Genomic DNA, 17678 nt, shown 5'->3' with positions numbered 1-17678 from the left:
GTATTTGGAATAATTTTCCCGTGCATGTCAATATGCTTTTTTAAAAAAAAAAAAAAATTTAAGACGAGAGATGAGACTACTTATCTGGACAGAAGAAATATAAACTATTATACTCACATCTAAGAATCTGCTTTGAAGTATTATTTTATGTAAATTGTATTTATTGACTATCTCATGAAATCTCAGTTACAAATGAAAATGAAAGTGGTATGATGAAAGATATAGTCTACACTTGGCTATTAATCAACAGAAGCAAATGCACATTTTATATAAATGAGCCCTATTGAACCTTGTCTCTATACAAGTGAATCTGTGAAAAATATTATTTTCAAATTATTATGTACTATAGTATCAAAGATAGAAAGATAAGCATAGTTTACTGTAAACATAAATCAGAGGTGAAGAACAAAGAAACATGAAATAGCTGGGAAATAAATTATCAGAGGTTTTGAAAATGATAATAATGCAACATCTTGACAATAAATGGTAATGTTTAATACTAGATGTTCTGTCATTTGTATTCATAAGCTATTTTAGCTTAACCATGTCACTGTTGAAATGCAAACACTGATATTAAATCATATGACTTAATCTCATGTTTTTTAATCCCATTTTTGATAAAATAACTAACTCATAAACAAATTTGAAGAAACATAATTCCAGTGTGCAAATACTACATATAGATTTCTTATGTTGACTGGCATTTTTTATGGTTTAATATATTAATTGTCTATAATGTATTTGTGTGTTCATTTAATTCATGTTTAAACACTGTATATACAATATTCAAGACAAATTATTTTATATTTGCCATATTTAAAAATTAGGATGATAGTGTTTTCAAGGATTCTCATACAGTTTTGAAAAAATTGTAATGTTAAAGATAATTGTATTAATTAATCTACTACCATGAGCCATGCACTTGCCTAGAAACATTACATCTTTTATTTGATATTTTTATCAGCCTTTTGAAATATATATTGCTACTCTTAATCTTATGTAAACAAAAAGAGTACCTAAGGAATAAAACAACCTGCCTAGAAGAAAATGGTGATACAGATCAAAAAATACAAACATATTTAACTAATCGCAGAGGTTAATCCTCATCAACTACTCAACAAAATGCAAGCATTTTCATATTTAAAACATCTACTTAATCATTCATTCAATATATTTAGCTATTAGAAGTTATCAATGAATATTAGTTAAATAAATAAATATAAAATAAATATTCTTAGAATTTAAGTAAATAACAATTTATTGATCAAAAGAAATTATTTGAAAATAAGTTTTTATATTTTATATAAATTACATGCCTTCAAAAGCTTTATGATTTAAATTGTCCACTAATTTAAATTGACCTTTTTAAACATTTGACCAAAAAGTAAATTTTACTTTGTTCTAATTTATCTACATTTGCTAATTAAAATACTAAGTCACAGGAAGAGGAGACAAAGCAAGATGGCCAAATAGAAGCCTCCACCAATCCTCCTTCTTTCAGAAACACCAAGTTGATTAAAGCCATAATAAAAAGTTTTCCAGCAAAGTAAAGCCAGGAATCCAATTACTTCACTGCTAAATTTTACCAGATATTTAAATAACTGAAACCAATCCTACTCAAAACTATTCTGAAAAATAGAGGAGGAGGGAATACTTTCAAACTTATTCTATGAAACCACTATTGCCCTGATAACAAAACCAAAGACACATCAGCACAGGAAAACTACAGGCCAATGTCCCTGATGAACATTGATGCAAAAATCTCTAACAAAACACTACCAACTTGAATTCAAAAACACAATAAAAAGATCATTCATCTTGACCAAGTAGGATCTATTCCACAGATGCAAGGATGACTCACATATGCAAATCAATGTGATACATTATATCAACAGAATGAAGGACTAAAACCATGTGATCATTTCAATTGGTGCTGAAAAAGCACTTGATAAAATTTAACAGAAGTTCATGATAAAAATCTTCAAAACAACGAATAGAGAAGGAACATAACACAATAAAAACCATATACAACAGACCCACAGGTAGTATCATATTGAAAGGGGAAAACTAAAAACCTTTCCTCTAAGACCTGAAACATGGCAGGAATGCCTACCTTTGCCACTGTTATTCAACATAGTAATGGAAGTTCTAGCTAGAGCAATCAGACAAGAGAAAGAAATAAATGGCATCCAAATTGGAAAAGGAGAAGTCAAGTTATCCTTATATTTGGGAAAACCTAAGCATGCCATAAAAAAACTATTAGAACTGATAAACATTCAGTAAAGCTGCAGGATGAAAAATCAATTTACCAAAATGAATAACATTTCTACATGCCAACAGCAAACAATCTGAAAAATAAATCTTTTTTTCATTTATATAGCTACAGATAAACTAAAATACTAGGAATAAACTTAAGCAATAAAGTGAAAGAGCTCTGCAATGAAAACTATAAAACATTGAGACAAAAAATTGAAGGGGACAAAAAATTGGAAAGATATTCCATGTTCATGAATTGGAAGAATCAGTGTTGTTAATATATTCATTCTACCAAAAGCAGTCTGCAGATTCAATGCAATCCCTGTAAAAATACCAATTACATTCATCACAGTAATATAAAAAAATCTTAATATTTATATAGAAGCACAAAAGATCAAGAATAGCCAAATCAATCCTAAGCAAAAAGAACAAAACTGTAGACATCACATTACCTGACTTCAAGTTATACTACAGAGCTATAATAACGAAAACAATCATGGTACTGGCATAAAAAGAGACACACAGACCATTGAAACAGAATTGAGAACCCAGAAATAAATCCATAAATCTACAGTAAACTAATTTTCAGTGAAGATGCCATGAACGTAGATTGGGGAAAGGACAGTCTTTTTAATTAATCTTGCTGGGAAAGCTGTTTATCCATATGCAAAAGGATGAAAATAGACTGTGTCTCGCCTTATTCAAAAATCAAATTAAATGGATTGAATACTTACATTTAAGACCTCAAACTGTGTCCGGAATTGGTGGGTTCTTGGTCTCACTGACTTCAAGAATGAAGCAGCGGACCCTCGCGGTGAGTGTTACAGCTCTTAAGGTAGCGCGTCTGGAGTTTGTTCCTTCTGAAGTTCGGATGTGTTCGGAGTTTCTTCCTTCTGTTGGGTTCGTGGTCTCGCTGGCTCAGGAGTGAAGCTGTGATCTTCCTTCTGTTGGGTTCGTGGTCTCGCTGGCTCAGGAGTGAAGCTGTGAACCTTCGTGGTGAGTGTTATAGTTCTTAAGGCGGCGCGTCTGGAGTTGTTCGTTCCTCCAGGTGGGCTCGTGGTCTCGCTGGCTTCAGGAGTGAAGCTGCAGACCTTCGCGATGAGTGTTACAGCTCATAAAAGCAGTGTGCACCCAAAGAGTGAGCAATAGCAAGATTTATTGCAAAGAGCGAAAGAACAAAACTCCCACACGGTGGAAGTGAACCGGGGCGGGTTGCCACTGCTGGCTCGGGCAGCCTGCTTTTATTCTTATCTAGCCCCACCCACATCCTGCTGATTGGTAGAGCCGAGTGGTCTGTTTTGACAGGGTGCTGATTGGTGCATTTACCATCCCTGAGCTAGACATAAATGTTCTCCACCTCCCCATCAGATTAGTCAGATACAGAGTATCAACATAAAGGTTCTCCAAGGCCCCACCAGAGCAGCCAGGTACAGAGTGTCGTTTGATGCATTCACAAACCTGGAGCTAGACACAGGGTGCTGATTGGTGTATTTACAATCCCTGAGCTAGACATAAAGGTTCTCCACAACTCCACCAGACTCAAGAGCCCAGCTGGCTTCACCCAGTGGATCCTGCACCAGGGCTGCAGGTGGAGCTGCCTGCCAGTCCCACACTGTGCGCTCGCACTCCTCAGCCCTTGGGTGGTCGATGGGACGGGGCGCCGTGGAGCAGAGGGTGGCGCTCGTCGGGGAGGCTAGGGCCCCACAGGAGCCCATGGAGGGGGTGGGAGTCTCAGGCATGGCGGGCTGCAGGTCCCGAGCCCTGCCCCGTGGGAAGGCAGCTAAGGCCCGGTGAGAAATGGAGCGCAGCGCCGGTGGGCTGGCACTGCTGGGGGACCCAGTACACCCTCCGCAGCTGCTGGCCTGGGTGCTAAGCCTCTCATTGCCCTGGGCCGGCAAGGCCCGCCGCCTGCTCTGAGTGAGGGGCCCGCCAAGCCCACGCCCACCCGGAACTCCAGCTGGCCGGCAAGCACCGCGCGCGCAGCCCCAGTTCCCGCTGGCGCCTCTCCCTCCACACCTCCCTGCAAGCTGAGGGAGCCGGCTCTGGCCTTGGCCAGCCCAGAAAGGGGTTCCCTCAGCACAGCGGTGGGCTGAAGGGCTCCTCAAGTGCCGCCAAAGTGGGAGCCCAGGTGGAGGAGGCGCCGAGAGCGAGTGAGGGCTGTGAGGACTGCCAGCAGGCTGTCACCTCTCAAAACTATGACACTACTAAAATAAAACTGGAGAAACTCTCCAGAACCTTGGACTGGGCAAAGTTTTCTTGAGTAATACCTCACAAGCACCAGCAACCGAAGCAAATATGGACAAATGGGATCACATCAAGTTAAAAAGCTTCTGCACAGCAAAGGAAACAACAACAAAGTAAACATGGAATGAAAGGAAATATTTGCAAAGTACCCATCTGACGAGGGATTAATAGCCAGAATATATAAGAAGCTTCAAAAACTCAGTATGTAAAAATATAATAATTTATAATTATTTAAACTGACAAAAGATATGAACAGCTATTTCTCAAAGAAGCATATAAATGGCAAAGATGTATGTGAAAAGGTGCTGAATATCATTAATCATTAGAGAAATGCAAATCAAAACCACAATGAGATATCATCTCACCCTAGTTAAAATGGCTTTTATCCAAAAGACAGGCAGTAACAAATGTGGGTGAGGATGTGGAAAATGAGAACCATCATACAGTGTTGGTGGGAATTGTAAACTAGTACAACTACGGAGAACAATTTGGAGGTTCCTCAAAAACTAAAAATAGAACTATCACATAATCCAGCAATCTCACTAGTGGGTAATATACCCAAAAGAAAGGGAATAAGTATATCAAAGAGATATCTGCACTCCCATGTTTATTGCAGCACTATGCACAATAGCTGATTTGGAAGCAATGTAAATATCCATCAACAAACATATGGATAAAGAACATATAGTGCACATGCATGATGAATACTATCCATCCATAAAAAAGAGATTCTGTCATTTGAAACCACATGGATGGAACTGGAGGTCATTATTTTAAGTGAAATAAGCTAGGCACAGGAAGACAAATTTTGCATGTTCTCACGTATGATAGAATCTAAAAATTAAAACAATTACACTCATGGAGATAAAGAGTAGAATGATGGTTACCAGAGGCTGGGAAGGGTGGTTGGTGAAGGTGAGAAGAATGGTTAACAGGTACAAAATTATAATTAGATAGAATGACTAAGATCTAGTGTTTGATAGCAAAATACGGTATCTATGGTCAACAATAATTTATTGTACACTTAAAAATAACTAAAAGAGTATAATTAGATTGTTTGTAACACAAAGGATAAATGCTTGAGGTGCTGTATTCCCCATTTACCCTGATTTGATTATTATACATTATAGTCCTGTATCAAATAAACTCATGTAACCCATAAACATATATACCTACTATGTATCCATGCAAATTTTTTGAAAATACAAAGTCGTAGTCTAATTTTTATTTTAATTATTGGGAAATAAAATACCTTGGCTCAGCAAGCAGTTTGCTTATGTTTTCTTATGATATTACTTTCTAGATTGATTCTTCATTTCAAATTTTTCCTACGTCAAGTATCATATGCCATCTATAAGTCATGATATGTGAAATTACAGAGATCACGTAATGTTGGGCTATGTAGACAATCTTTTCTGTTTAAATGTGCATTTTCTTTTCATAGAGAATTTATTTTCTATTTTTTTAGCATTCTCTTTTGGAAGGCAATTTATCATGTTTGATCTACATTCCTCATTATTTTAAAATTTTGCTGGTATTGTTTTGACACCTAATGTAACAATCTTAAAAAACTAAAAATGGTTTTACTGTATCTCATATTTGAATTTAATATCATATGGTCATATTTCATCTTGCATCCAGGAGTTTTCACTAGTGGCTTTAAATAGAGCAGATGTGAAAATGAAGACATTTAAAAATTCATTTATACTTTATTATTGTAAAAATATCATTTTGAGTTTAAAGTCATGTATATCCCAACTCTAATTAAGTGTATTTCTAATAATTTACAATGTATTGTTACTCTTAAAATATCAGGTTGAATTTAATAGAAAGTGCATTATCATCAGGGACCTAACTATTTATATATGAAGAGAAAGTTACAGAATCAATACAGGCATATTGTTGGCAAACGAAACCTTAATTTTTGAACTTTGGTACAAAGCAGGAGAATTGGGATTTACTCTATATAAGAAATCTATCACTCCTGCCTTCATAATTTAGTTTTGGGAAGTTTTTATCACTGAATTTCATGTATGCTCTTTTGAGTAAATAAGCAGCAACTTCTGACATGTGCTCCATGTTTTTTGACTTTTAAAAATTAAGGCATCCTTGCATACAGTGAAATATACACATGTTGACCATTTATTTTGAGAGCTTTGGAAAATGTGTATATTCTTGTAATCTACAATCCTATAATAATACAAGACATTCATCTGCACAGAAAATCAATTCTCCTATAATCTGTTACAACATAGCTTCAGTTAGAGCTTCAATAGTACAAATAGGAACACTGTTATATAATATGTTTAACAAAATTATATAACATTAATTCTGTAGAACATTGTATTTCTTCTCTTATGAATTGTCTGTGGCTTAATGAATAATGTAAAACCTAGAAATGAAAATAACACTCTGTAAAACTTATTTTATTTTTAATATGTCCTGATTAATGGGAGGTATGTACCCACATATTTATCTTCTTTGAAAATGTACTTGGATGTTGTAAAAATCACTCAAATTTCAAAAACATATTTCATGCTATAGCATGGAGTACTTTTAAAACTAGTGTTTAAAAATTGTTTAAATGTTTTGATCCCACAATTGTTCCTCATACTGAGCATTCTTATTAGCTCTGATTATTGAATCTTTTTCTTTGCTTTTTTGTTTTTCTTACTACAAGATCATATTTTAAGCAAGTAATACTTAAAACTTTTACTAATACAAATAAAAATTGTATATTAAAAACTAATAGAATAATTGTCCACACATATAGCATTAGAAATTTTGTCTAATCCACTACTTTTATTGTTATCCTCCTCCCCCTCTGAAAATTTTTATGTTTTCTTAATTTTGATGCGTCCTACGCAGTTTAAGATATTTTTAATTCAACAGCAGTATATCTGAGAAACAACATTATATATTACTATTTGACTTTTAACATTTATCACATATTAATGTAGACTGCATTTGAGAACTGCATGCTTGAGATTCTTCCCAGATGAAATGTTGTTTCATAAATTCAGTTATTACAAATATTATAATAATTATAAATAAAATGCTTTACACATCTACAGAACTTTCTGAGTCATAAAACAATTATACCAAATACAGGTATAATAGAATAGTATTTAATTGAAATAGTTATAAAAATATTACCATCAGTCACTTGAAATTTAAATATTCTTCAATTTTATATTTAAATAATAATTTATAAAAAAACTTAATTGGGGTTAGATGTAATTATTAACATTATATATTTTGGCCAAATAAATATTTATTACATTGTCCTTTCATCTTTTTCTAGAACACTGCATTCCTTATTTGGGAAGCAAAAATACAAGCATCTCAATTTTTCTGACCCCATACCCTCCTTATTCTGTCTCAGACATTGAATATCAGTTTTTGAGCAAGAGACAAAACCACAAATCAAACTAACATATTGTAGTGGTTTTTTTTCTTTCTTTTTTTTTTTTTTTCCAAGAAGGTCAGAGTACCATGTATATTCTCACTTACAGAACAAGAAAGCTATTTAATGTGAGAAGTAGAGAGTTAACAGTGCCGCTCTCTCTCTTTTGGGCCTTATTTGCTCATAATTGAAATCAATTTGGGATCAGTCAACATGTTGTATTGATTCAAAGACCATGAATGGAGCAGTGTGTTATTCATTTTCTATTCACTTATTCACTCCTCAAGTTTTCAACGCTTACTATGCATCAGCCGTATTCTAATGTCTGAGCTTATCCCTGTTATCTATCTTTAAGAAACTTGCAGTGAAGTATGAGAATATTGTCACTTCAATGCAATCTGTGCTACATTACAGGTACAGAGACATGGCAGCGGAGCAGGACGTGGAGAACTCAGTCAGACTGAACCATGAAAATCTTAGAAAAATAAATACTGGTTAAATATTAAAGATTGACTTGGAGTTCATCAAGGGTAGAAAAGCAAAAGGACATTATCTCTGCTTCTGTGCTTTTTAAAGATGTGAAGAAACTCCAATATCTCATTTCTGAAAACTAATCTAATAAATGACATGCTGAAAGGAGATAAATCATCTATTTTATTAAAGTTTCCCTGTACACCACATGTCATACTCTTTTTGGAATTAGAAATATTACACAATTGCACTGGTTTTCATGAGCTATTGTCAGATATATCTCTACTCTGATGAAGTATTAAAGAATTTTCCTTATTTTTTTCCCTAGATTCATACCTATAAAACACATTAAGGGATCAAGTGAAAAAATAGAAATACAGATTAACATTATCAAGGTTATCATCTGCCAATGTTTCATATGAAATCTTAGTAAGATTCTGTAACTTTCATGTTCTGGGGAAAATCTCTTGCAGTCTTCTATTTTGATAAATATTCTTGTTTGTGTAATTTCATATTACTTTCCCTGCATTCCAACTTTTTTTCATAAATATGGGCACTCCTCATATTCTGTTGTTTATTTTCACTCCCATTTCTGTACTCCATCATGCATTGTATTTCATTCAAGCACACATTCAATCATTTTATTGCCATTATGCTATTTTGTTCATTTTGAAATGGTTTCAACTCTACAAAACAGCTGCAATTACCATATATAGAACACTTACAACTCTTCTATCCCAAACACCACAACTGTTAGCATATTATCCTCCTTCTCTCCTTCCCATCTCTCTCTATCTCCTCCCTCCACAGTATACAGAGTTATGCAAGATACACTAACACACATACACACATACACATGTGTATAACTTCCTACAGTATAATAGCTTTTTTATATGTTCTTAAAAAATATTGAAGCAGAAAATATAAAGAAAAACAAGTTGGCCGTGCACAGTGGCTCACGCCTGTAACCCCAGTACTTCGGGAGGCCAAGGCAGGTGGATCACAATGTCAGGAGATCGAGACCATCCTGGCTAACACAGTGAAACCCCATCTCTACTAAAAATACAAAAAAAGAAATAAATAATAACTGGGCGTGGTGGCAGACACCTGTAGTCCCAGCTACTTGGGAGGCTGAGGCAGGAGAATGGCGTGAACCTGTGAGGTGGAGCTTTCAGTGAGTCGAGATCACCCCACTGCACTCCAGCCTGGGGACAGAGCGAGACTCCGTCTCAAAAAAAAAAAAAAAAAAAAGAAAGAAAAAAGAAAAACAAGTTTTCTTGTACTAGGCTGACTCACTCCAAGGCCCAGCAATAGGCAGGGCTCTGGCAGGGCTTTGATAGCACTATCTGCAGAGCCAGAGCCCTTAAGGGATGGGCTCCAGAGCCTCTCCCTCCCATCTCGGAGCAAGGATGAGAAAAACAAGTTTTTCTCCTCTTTCAGCTTCCCCCTTCACCCTTACCATTCTCATAATTATTTTTGCAAGTTTGTAAGTTCCTGTCTTTCCCCTTAGTTTTTCTCCTCTTTCAGCTTCCCCCTTCACCCTTACCATTCTCATAATTATTTTTGCAAGTTTGTAAGTTCCTGTCTTTCCCCTTCTGGGTGGCATGGCAAGGTCACAAGATATGCTTAAGTTGCAAAACCTGTCACTGTTTAACAAACTGCATTTGTTCTGCTTCTGTAAATTTGCTTGCCAGCCCTACAGGTTTAGCACCATCAAGCTGCCAAACCCCCTTTCGAATGCATGTATAAAAGTCAAGCCCTGTCTTTGTTCGGGGCTCAGCCTTTGGATGTTAATTTGCTGGGCCGGTGCGCACCTAAATAAATCCTCCTGTCCCACCCATTGGTCTCTCCTCTCCCTTGATTCCTGCAACAATATCAATGAAAAAAGCAGAATGAAAAATTCCTGCCCCACGAGGGTTAAATTAAGGCTAAGGAAAAATAAGCCTGTAATCTAAATAAGTACTTTATTTAATACTTCAGATCTTTTTAAGTTAAAAAAACAAGTAAATATAAGTGGAATTGATGGATATAAGACAGGTTTCCAAGGTTGAGTGGTATTTTTAAATTATTTTTTAGACAGCTTTATTGAGATGCAATTCACAATACCATAAAATTAACTTATTTAAAGTATAAGATTGTTTCCTAGTATATTTACAGAATTGTAAAATATCACCACAATCAATTTTACAACATTGCCTTAAACAAAAGAGACTGCATACTCTTTAGCAGTCACTCCTTATTTCCCTCCAAACACACCCCAGCTCTACATAACAGTAGTCTATTTTCTGTATTTATTTGTAATTCCACACATTTCATATAAATAAATTCATTCTATATGTGGTCTTTTGTGGCTTCTTTTATGTAGTGGTATGTCTTAAAGGTTCATGCATATTTTATCACGTACCAGTAACTCATTCCATTTTGTTGATGAATATGCCATTGTGGATTTATTGTATTTTATTTGTTAAATTGCCAGTTAACAGACATTTGCTTTATTTCCAGTTTTTCTCTACCTATAATTCTGCTATAAACATTGTTGTACATGCAAGTTTTAGTGTGGACATACATTTTATTTCTCTTGGATATATACACAGGAGCAGAATTGCTGGGTCATATGATAGCTTTACGTTTTTGAGGGACTGCCAAATATTTTCAAAAATGGTTGTGCCATTTTATATTCCCAAGTGCAATCTATAAGCATTTCAATTTCTCCACCTCCTTTCCAAGCCTTAATACCTTTTGTCCATTTTTTTTATGCACATCCTAGTTTATGCAAAATAGTATCTCATTTTGATTTTGAGTTACATTTTCATAATGGCTGAGGAGATAGAGCATCATTTTAGGTTTTCATTACCAATTTGCAAACATCGTGTGGAAAATGTGCATTCAGATACTTTTCACTTTTAAAAAATTAGGATACCTTTTCATCACAGAATTCTAAATGATCTTGTATGTCCTGGTTACAAGTCCCTTATATAAATATAATTTGCAAATATTATTTCCCATTCTGTGATTTGCTTTTCACCTTCTTAATAATATACTTTTAAGCAAAACTTTTTTTATTCACTTTAATGCAGTCCAATTTTTCTCCTTGTCTCTTGTTGCTCTTATTTTTGGTATCATATCTAAGAAGGTTTGCCTAAACCCAGGTCACTGAGGTTTATCCTTGTGTTTTCATCTAAGAGTTTTATAATTTTAGCTCTTTTATATTTAAGTTTATGATTAAGTTATTTTTTGTGTATGGTGATAGAAAGAGGTTGGTGAAAAAACTTTATTACAAATGAATTGTATTGACAGCCCTGTAAAAATCAACTGAACATAAATGTTAATGTATAAATGTTAAACATATACACATTCGTTAGACTCCTCCTCCCAAAAAAACTGCTTCAAAAACCAGCTCAAATATCTATGAACCTTTAGATCAATTTAGGAATTATAACCATTATAATAATATTAAGCATTTTAATCCATGAACATACAAATGGTTTTATCATGAAATGATACTGGATTTTTTTTAAATGTTGTCTCTGTATCTATTGAGATGATCATGTACCTTTTAGGTTTATTTCATATAAATATGTATTTACATGATAATTACATTAATTGATATTTGGATGCTAAATTGATGAGGCATTCTCTTATATTTTGAAGGTTTTATGAAAAATTGGTACTCAGTCCCCATTTTGTTTTTATTTGGTTACATGCACCAGTGAAGCCACCTGAGACTGAGTTTTTCTGTGTGGGATAATATTAATTTATTATCTTTAACTGTTATATGTTCATTCCTATAATCAATATTTTCCCGAGTCAGTTGTGGTAATTTGCATCCTAGGAATTTGTGCATCTCATCTAGGCATATTGTCTTGCTCATAGTACTCTTTTGTAAACTAATTTTTTCCTCTTTCTTAGTCAAAAGGAATGTCCCTTCTCCCTGAATTTTTTGAGTCTTCTGTATTGTGAACAGTCTAGGTAAACGCGTGTCCTTTTTAGAAAAAGAATCCCTTAACAGAAACAACTTTGGTTTTATTTATTTTGTTTCTATATTCTCTATTTCATTCATTTTCATTCTAAACTTTTTTTTTTTTTTTAGTTTGCTCTTTATTTTCCAGAATTTAGTGTAGAAGGTTTGGTTATTAATTTGAGATTTTCTTTCTTAAAAATAGTTATTTACGGTTGGGTGCAGCGGCTCATGCCTAGAACCCCAGCACTTTAGGAGGCCAAGGCGGGCAGATCACCTGACGTCAGGGCTTCGAGAACAGCCTGGCTATCATGGTGAAACCCCGTCCCTACTAAAAACACAAAAATCAGCCAGGTGTGGTGGTGCATGCCTGTAGTCCCAGCTACTTAGGAGGCTGAGGCAAGAGTATCACTTGAACCTGGGAGACAGAGGCTGCAGTGTGCCAAGATAGTGCGGCTGCACTCCAGCCTGGGCAACAGAGCAAGACTCCGTTTCAAAAACAAACAAACAAACAAAAAACAAAATAGTCATTTATAACCATACATTTCTTTCAAAGCACTGCTGCAGCTCCATCCTATAAGTGTGTTGTGTTTCTGTTTTCATTCATGTCAATTAATTTTCCAATATTACTTGTGATTTATTCTTTGACCATAGGGATGGTGTTTGTGAGTGTGGTATTTAATTCTTACAAATTTGTGAATTTCCCAAACCTCTTTATGTTACTGAATTCTAATTTCATTATTCTGTTGTCAGAGAAGATCTGTATGACTTTACTAATGTAAAATGTATAAATGCTTTTTTTATGTTCTATTATGTGACGCATCCTAGAAAATATTCCATGTGTACTTAAGGAGAAAGTGTATTCTTTTTTTGTTGTTGTTTTGTTTTGTGCCCTTTCTGCAGAATGTCCTGTAATGTCTGTGAGCCTTAGTTTGTTTATTGTGTTATTTACATCTTCTATTTCTTTGTTCATTTCTGTGTAGTTGTTCTGTCAATTTTTGGAGGTGGAGTATTAAAATCTCCAACTATTGTTTCTGAATTGTCTATTTCTCCCTTCAATTATTTCAGTTTTTGCTTCTATTTTAGGGCTCTGTGGTTAGGTATATATATTTTTGTTTCCATATCTTCCCCATGGATTGTTATTTTCATCATTCTGCAATGTTCCCCCTTTTTTCAAGTAACATGTTCTAGTTTAATTCTATTTTGTCTGATATATGGTTTGCTTTCTTATAGTTGCATTTTGCATGACATGTTTTGTTCTATCCATTTATTTTCAACCTTTCCATATCTTTGGAGTGTGTCTTGTATATGTAGCATATAATTAGTTTTATATTTTTATTAAATTTGACTGCTCTATCTTTTAATTGGACCATTTAGTTCATTCATAATTAATGTAATTATTGATATAGTTTTATTTGCATCTGCTATTTTATTTATTGTTTTAGAAATATCTAATTTATTCTGTTATTTTGTACATCTTTTAGAAACTTTTGTTTCTGCACTGAGTAAATACTTTTAATGTTACATTTTAATTCTGTTTAAGACTTCTTTGCTAGTTTTTGAGTTGTTTCCTTAATGGTAATATAATGGGCTTATATACCTAATATTATCAAAATCCACTTTAGACTCACACTTACCTAATTTCAGTGAGATATGTGAGTGTTACTCCTGTATACTTATATCCCCTCACCTCCTTTATTGCACTATTATTTTTATATATTACATCTATATATTTTTAAAAACCCAATACCTTATTACTATTTTTACTAGAATTTTTAAAGGACATGGGAATAGAAACAAAATCAAATAGTTTTTTTTTCTGTTTCTTATATTAACCTTCTTATTTACTATCTCTGGTTCTCTTCATTTTTGTGGATGTGGTGTGAAGTTACCATCTGGTGGCATTTTCTTATTCCAGTGCATTTGTACTCACACCAACCTCTCTTGTGCTGCTTTTGGCAAAATATGTTACATTTATATATACATTATTGAACCAAAAATACCATTATATACCTAATATATTTTAGTTTTTTTAGCTTAATAATAGTGGCTTTTATGTCTTGTCTGCTCAATCCAACATGTTGGCCTTCTGTAAGGCAATTTCTGTTGCATGCTTTTGTCCATTTATGGGTTACACTCTCCTATTTTTATGAATGTCTCATAATTATTATGACATTTTAGACAATTTGTAATAATAACTGTATATACAGACTCACTGACCTTGGGACTTTTTCTGTTATTTTTTGCTTGCTTATATGTTTGGCAACTTGACTGGACTACTTTAATGATGTAGATTACTTCCATAATTTGCAGTCTCCAATGTTGCTTCTCCAATGTTACAGTTCTGAGTATATGTGCAGCTATTTTGGGATGACAGTGGTTTCTCCAAGGTTCTTTGTCTCTTTCCCTGATCTTCCTGTTAACTGTCTGCTTCTGTTATTAATAAGTGTAGCTATTCACCTCTACGAATCACTTGTTGCTTGCTATATATATATATATTTCCTTAACAATGCCTTAGGGCATTGATATGGTTTGACTGTGTCCTTACCCAAATTTCCTCTCAAATTGTAATTTGAATTGTATTCTCCATGTGTTGAGTGAGGAAACTGGTGGAAAGTGACTGGATCATGGGGCAGTTTTCTCCATCCTGTTCTTGTGATAGTCAGGGAGTTCCCAGGAGGTCTGATGGTTTTAAAATGACAGTTTCCCATGCTGTCTCTCTCTTTCTCCTGTCACTTTGTGAAGAAGGTGCCTGTTCCTCTTCACCTTCTGCCATAATTGAAAGTATCCTGAGGCCTCACCAGCCATGCACAAATTGCAGTGAAGTAAACCTCTTTCTTTTATAAATTACCCAGTCTCAGGCATTTCTTTATAGCAGTGTGAAGATAAACTAATACAGATAATTGGTACCAGGGCAGTGTGGTACTGCTACAAAGAAAACCTGAAAATGTGGAAGCAACTTTGGAACTGGGTAATGGGCAGAGGTTGGAACAGTTTGAAGGGCTCAGAAGAAGAAAGGAAGACATAGGAAAGTTTGGAACTTCCTAGAGGCTTCTTGAATGGTTTTGACCAAAATGCTGATAGTGATATGATCAATGAAGTCCAGGCTGAGGTGGTTTCTGACAGAGATGAGGAACTCATTGGAAACTGGAGCAAAAGTTATTCTGGCTATGCTTTAGCAAAGAGACTAGCAGCATTTTGCCCCTACCCTAGAGATCGGTGTAAGTTTGAACTTCAGAGAGATGGCTTGAAATTGGAATTTATGGTGTATATGTGCCACATTTTCTTAATCCAGTCTATTGTTGTTGGACATTTGGGTTGGTTCCAAGTCTTTGCTATTGTGAATAGTGCCGCAATAAACATACGTGTGCATGTGTCTTTATAGCAGCATGATTTATAATCCTTTGGGTATATACCCAGTAATGGGATGGCTGGGTCAAATGGTATTTCTAGTTCTAGATCCCTGAGGAATCGCCACACTGACTTCCACAATGGTTGAACTACTTTACAGTCCCACCAACAGTGTAGAAGTGTTCCTATTTCTCCACATCCTCTCCAGCACCTGTTGTTTCCTGATTTTTTAATGATGGCCATTCTAACTGGTGTGAGATGGTATCTCACTGTGGTTTTGATTTGCATTTCTCTGATGGCCAGTGATGATGAGCATTTCTTCATGTGTTTTTTGGCTGCATAAATGTCTTCTTTTGAGAAGTGTCTGTTCATGTCCTTCGCCCACTTTTTGATGGGGTTGTTTGTGTTTTTCTTGTAAATTTGTTTGAGTTCATTGTAGATTCTGGATATTAGCCCTTTGTCAGATGAGTAGGTTGCAAAAATTTTCTCCCATTCTGTAGGTTGCCTGTTCACTCTGATGGTAGTTTCTTTTGCTGTGCAGAAGCTCTTTAGTTTAATGAGATCCCATTTGTCAATTTTGGCTTTTGTTGCCATTGCTTTTGGTGTTTTAGACATGAAGTCCTTGCCCACGCCTATGTCCTGAATGGTATTGCCTAGGTTTTCTTGTAGGATTTTAATGGTTTTAGGTCTAACATTTAAGTCTTTAATCCATCTTGAATTAATTTTTGTATAAGGTGTAAGGAAGGGATCGAGTTTCAGCTTTCTACATATGGCTAGCCAGTTTTCCCAGGACCATTTATTAAATAGGGAATCCTTTCCCCGTTTCTTGTTTTTGTCAGGTTTGTCAAAGATCAGATAGTTGTAGATATGCGGCATCATTTCTGAGGGCTCTGTTCTGTTCCATTGATCTATGTCTCTGTTGTGGTACCAGTACCATGCTGTTTTGGTTACTGTAGCCTTGTAGTATAGTTTAACTATGCAGCCATAAAAAATGATGAGTTCGTGTCCTTTGTAGGGACATGGATGAAACTGGAAACCATCATTCTCAGTAAACTATCGCAAGGACAAAAAACCAAACACCCCATGTTCTCACTCACAGGTGAGAATTGAACAATGAGAACTCATGGACACAGGATGGGGAACATCACACTCCGGGGACTGTTGTCCGGTGCGGGGAGTGGGGAGGGACAGCATTAGGAGATATACCTAATGCTAAACGACGAGTTAATGGGTGCAGGAGATCAACATGACACATGGATACATATGTAACAAACCTGCACATTGTGCACATGTACCCTAAAACCTAAAATATAATAAAAAAAAAGAAATTGGAATTTATGTTTAAAAGGGAAGCAGAGCATAAAGGTTTGGAAAATTTGCAGCCTGACTATGTGGTAGAAAAGCAAATCCCATTTGCTGGGGAGAAATTCATGCCAACTGCAGAAATTTGCATAAGCAACAAGGAGCTGAATGTTAATCATCATGACAATATGGTAAATGTCTCCATGGCATATCAGAGATCTTCATGGCAGCCTCTCCTATCACAGGCCCAGAGGCCTAGAAGAAAAATATGGTTTTGTGGGCCAAGCTTAGGACCCTGCTGCTCTGTGCAGCCTTGGGGCTTGGTGCCCTGCATCCCAGCTGCTGCAGCTCCAGCCACAGCTAAAACGGTCCAAGGTACAACTTAGGCTAGTGCCTGAGAGAGTGGAAGCTCTAAGCCTTTGTGGCTTCCACATGGTGTTGGGCCTACAGGTGCACAGAAGACAAGAGTTGAGCTTTGGGAACCTCTTCCTAAATTTCACAGGATGTATGGAAATGTCCAAATATCTGCTGCAGGGATGGAGCCCTCATGGAGAACCTCAACTAGGACAATGTGGGAGGGAAATATAGGGTTGGGGCCCACACACAGAGTCCTCACTGGGGCATTGCCCAGTGGAGATGTGAAAAGAGGGCCTCTCTTTTCCAGAACCCAGAAAGTTAGATCCACCAACA

The sequence above is a fragment of the Hylobates moloch genome, unplaced genomic scaffold (assembly GCF_009828535.3).
Source record: "Hylobates moloch isolate HMO894 unplaced genomic scaffold, HMol_V3 SCAFFOLD_4, whole genome shotgun sequence".
NCBI lineage: Eukaryota > Metazoa > Chordata > Mammalia > Primates > Hylobatidae > Hylobates > Hylobates moloch.
The sequence above is the reverse complement of the archived record's forward strand: the minus strand, read 5'-3'. Positions refer to the sequence as shown.